Raw genomic sequence first — 4367 nt, 5'->3', positions numbered from 1 at the left:
ACTTTTTTGTTACTTTGAAATTTTTTTCTTTTGGTATTTTAATTTTATTTATTATTTTCTATAGTTTTGGTTTATTTTTTCATATTTTCTTTGTTCCTTTTTTTTTTTCCCCCATACTCTTTCTTCCCCCGGGCGCCTGGGGGTTTGGCTGTTGGCAAGAAAGATGAGAAATGACCTCGGTGCCCGCTGGACGTCGGGATGTCACAGAGAGCGCAGTTGGCAAAAGCTCTGTATTTTCTGCTCCATAAAACTCCTGAAGGGAGAAAGCTGTGACCACCGTGGTGCCGTTTTTTCCTTCCCAGCCCCGACCAGGTCTCCTCCTACCCGTGCACAGTGTTACCAGCAGCAGCCTGCTGTCCAGGCTGTCGAGGCGTATTTCAGAGGGGGCAATAAAAACAAAGTAGACGTTTTATTTTGAACTCTCCGACCCTGCTTGTTTATTAGCAAAGAACTCCAAAACAAAGCGAACAAAAAAAGAAAACCCACAAACTAAACTCCCCCGCAACCCACCAAAAAAAAACCATAGAGAAAGAGAAAACATGCCCATATTATTTGAATAAAGATTAAAACTTTACCCCTTAGAAAACCAGGCTCATTTAATTCAAATTAATTGTGTTTCTGATGTGTTAGGTTAATGAATTCATCTAGTGTAAAATATCGTTTAAAATATAAACAAACGAATTAAAAAATAATGAAAAAGAAAAATAACAAAAAGTATAGGATATGAAAAATAATATAAATAATAAATACACAATATATTATTACATACTACACGTTTTATAAATATATATAATATACATAATATAAACATCTATAATGTACATAATCATGATATTTCAATGAAATGTATTATTATTTATAACATTACATAATAAATAATAAATTATTTTATATATAACTTTCTATACTTAATATATATAATAAATATAATAGTATAATAAACATAATACATGATGTATAATGTACATAATATAAAAGCTGAATTGTAATGATTAATGTAAATATCAGAATCACAAAGATAAAAAATATTGAAATAGAGCCTGAACGAAAGGCTTTTTTGTTTCGGTCTGGTTGCTGGCAGGGCTCTCGCAGGTGTGCTCGGGGGTCTTTTGGGCCATTTATTCCGGAGGCTGTTCGGAAGGGCATTTCTGGGCACGTTCGTTTATGGCTCCGCTCCGCGCCGCCGCGCGGCAGTGCTGCCACCCTGTGGGCAGAGAGCGGTAGTGCAGCTTCCCCCCCGCCCGGCCCGCCCGATCTGTGCGGCAATGCTGCCACCGTGTGGGCAAACAGCGGTAGTGCAGCTGTCCCTCCCGCCCGTCCCGCCTGATCTGTGCGGCAATGCTGCCACCCTGTGGGCAAAGAGCGGTAGTGCAGCTGTCCCTCCCGCCCGTCCCGCCTGATCTGTGCGGCAATGCTGCCACCCTGTGGGCAAAGAGCGGTAGTGCAGCTGTCCCCCATGACCGTCCCGCCGGAGCCGTGCGGCAGTGCTGCCACCCTGTGGGCAAAGAGCGGTAGTGCAGCTGTCCCCCCCCGCCCGTCCCCGACGCGCGTGGCAGCCCCGCATTGTGAGCTCGGGGGCGGCGCTGCCGCCCGCCCGCCCGCAGCTCGGGGCCGAAAGGGAGGGAAAAAGGCAAGGAGCCCGGGCGCGTGGCAGCCGGCTGCCTGCGCGCGCCACCCGGACCCCGGAGCCGTCCGGGCGCGCTTTTCCGCGGCGTCTGCGGGTGTGCGGACACGGGATGGGGGCGCAGCGGCGCCGCGGGCGGCAGTCCATTGAGTCAGGCGCTTGTGTGAGCGGCCGAGGGGGCATTTTAGTGGGTTCCACTACCAAGATGGCGGCGAGACGCGAGGCGCCTGACCTTCTAAAAAGGGCGGCCAAAAGGGCGGGAAAAATAAGGACCCTATAGGTGATTATGCAGCTGCCTGCACAAAACCCCGACTACGGCGCCGCCCGGGGGCAATTTTCCGCGGCGTTTCCAGGTGTGGGGACACGGGCCGTGTGCTCAGTCGCGCCGCGTCCGCGTTCAGATTCGTTGATTTAGTCAGGCGTCTGCGTAAACACCTGGCGGAGGCCTATGCCGAGCCGCAAAGAACATGGCGGCCGGGACGGAAGTGGCCTCAGGAGCAACCAAGATGGCGGCAAGGGAAAGCGGAAGTCACACGTCGCCCCTCACAAAATGGCGCCGAGGCGCGAGGCGCCCGACCTTCCAAAAAAGGCGGCCAAAAGGGCGGGAAAAAATAAGGACCCTATAGGCATTTAGCCAGACGCCTGCACAAAAACCCCGACTACGGCGCTGCCCGGGCGCAATTTTCCGCGGCGTTTCCAGGTGTGCCGACACGGGCCGTGTGCTCAGTCGCGACGCGCTTGCGTTCGGATTCGTTGATTTAGTCAGGCGTCTGTGTAAACACCTGGCGGAGGCCTATGCCGAGCCACAAAGAACATGGCGGCCGGGACGGAAGTGGCCTCAGGAGCAACCAAGATGGCGGCAAGGAAAAGCGGAAGTCACGCGTCGCCCCTCACAAAATGGCGCCGAGGCGCGAGGCGCCCGACCTTCCAAAAAGGGCGGCCAAAAGGGCGGGAAAAAATAAGGACCCTGTAGGCGTTTACGCAGATGCCTGCACAAAAACCCCGACTACAGCGCCGCCCGGGCGCAATTTTCCGCGGCGTTTCCAGGTGTGCAGACACCGGCCATGTGCTCATCCGCGCCGCCTCCGGGTTCGGATTCGTGGATTTAGTCAGGCGTCTGTGTAAACACCTGCCGGGGGCCTTAGCGGTGCCGCAAAAAAGATGCCGGCGGGACCGGAAGTGGCCTCAGACGCAACCAAGATGGCGGCAAGGAAGGGCGGAATGCTCGTGGGGCTCATCGCGGCCGAAAATCACCGAGTGCAGCTCACACCCTGCAATGGCAAAAGCTGTTTTATTAAAACTCAGCCGAGAATTTTCCTCTTATTTCCAGGTCACAGGATATACTGAGCCTGAGAGGGATCCTAAAATCTGACTCTCAAGCAGACGGACCGTTTGAGAATCGAACTCAGCACCTTGGCATTACCCGGACTCTGCTCCAAGCAGCTGAACCAATCTCTGCATTATGGGGATGGACCTCCATAGGATGGCAACGCTTGGCCCCACTAAGGTAAGTGCAGTGCCGCCTTCTCTGCCAAAGCTGCTTCACACACCAGCCCCTGGAATGGCTCGAGGGCAGAACTGGCTGGCAGGTCACGACAGCACAAAGCTCTTCCAGTGACGCTGATTTCCTGTCCTTTCCAGGATTTACTCAACAGCTGCCGTAAAAGTACTTACACAAAGTCTCTTTCTGGGCGGAAAGGAGCAGGACAAGTCCTGAGGCTTCCCTTCTTCCACGGCCAAAGTTCTGGAGAGAGGCAGGGCCGGTCCCACCCGCACAGGGGCGTTTCCTGCAGGTGAGTGTTGCCGGGCCAAACTGATGGCAGCTGCTGAGGCCGGGGCTGCTTTTCTGGCCGGAGGCCTCGGTGCCCCCCCGTGCCGCCTGCAGTGTCCCTCGGGGTTTCCTGCAGGTGTCCCGGGTGCCCGGAGGCGCAGGGAGGAAGGAGGCCGGCAGCCCCAGCGGGGCCAGCAGCCCTGGGATGATGTGCAGGGGAGGAGCTGTGCCTGCGGGGCCCCGCCCGTGGCAGCGGCGGCCAAACGCAGGGCCCGGGGCCGGGCTCGGGGCTGGCACGGACACGGCCCCGGGGCTGCCGCGGCTCCTCGGCCAGAGGCTGCTCCCACCGGGCACGGGGAGATGCTGCAGCCCGGACAGAGGCACCCACAGCCCAAGAGCTCCCCAGGGAACAGCTGGCATTGCCCGGGAACGGCGGCTCGGGCTGTCTGCAGAGGGGCTCAGACAGCAATTCCCACCTCCCGGAGCTCCCACACAGTTGCCAGGGATGTCCTGGCCACCCCAAATCCCCTCCCTTTCAGCCTGAGGACATCACCCATCGGCAGCATTAAAGCCAAGGTGCTCCTCCCTCACAGAAATTAAATCCAGAGCAACGGCCCTCGGAGATGCCTCAAAATCAAAGGTTTGAGTGGGATGGAGTTTCGTTTGGATGAAGTCTGGACTTTTCCAGGGAGCCAGCTGGAGTGCAGAAGTGATGGAAAGCTTTTGCAGGTGGGTCCCACTGGAGGTGTGCTGAAGGCAGGGATGGGCATCCCTTGCCTGAGGGAAAGGCGCTTGCAGAGGCCACTGCTGGGGCTCGGAAAGGAGCTGAGCTCCTACAGGGAGCTGTGTCCTCCCGAGGGCACAGGGGCTGCCTCAGCACAGGCCGGCCAGTGCCTTCTCCTGCTCTGAAACATCACCTGGAGCCCGAGCTCAGGGGGTGGCTGAATTCCAGGGAAATCTGACAGGTGACCC

The 4367-nt window shown here is 55.6% G+C and overlaps 1 long non-coding RNA gene across 2 annotated transcripts; it reads left to right on the top strand.

Moving 5' to 3' along the window:
• The first annotated feature begins 2829 nt into the window (after nucleotides 1–2829).
• On the top strand, nucleotides 2830–4047 carry LOC136284500 (uncharacterized). 2 transcript variants are annotated; one of them, XR_010719219.1, is made up of 3 exons: nucleotides 2830–3131; nucleotides 3266–3417; nucleotides 3989–4047. It is a non-coding gene; the product is annotated as an uncharacterized lncRNA (long non-coding RNA). The 2 variants fall into 2 exon arrangements; XR_010719218.1 differs by lacking the exon at nucleotides 3989–4047 and adding an exon at nucleotides 3532–3714.
• Nucleotides 4048–4367: the final 320 nt, after the last annotated feature.

The sequence above is a fragment of the Chamaea fasciata genome, unplaced genomic scaffold (assembly GCF_029207755.1).
Source record: "Chamaea fasciata isolate MVZ Bird 193981 ecotype frontalis unplaced genomic scaffold, bChaFas1.0.hap1 SCAF_1028, whole genome shotgun sequence".
NCBI classification, from domain to species: domain Eukaryota; kingdom Metazoa; phylum Chordata; class Aves; order Passeriformes; family Sylviidae; genus Chamaea; species Chamaea fasciata.
This window is presented reverse-complemented; position numbering and strand designations above follow the sequence as displayed.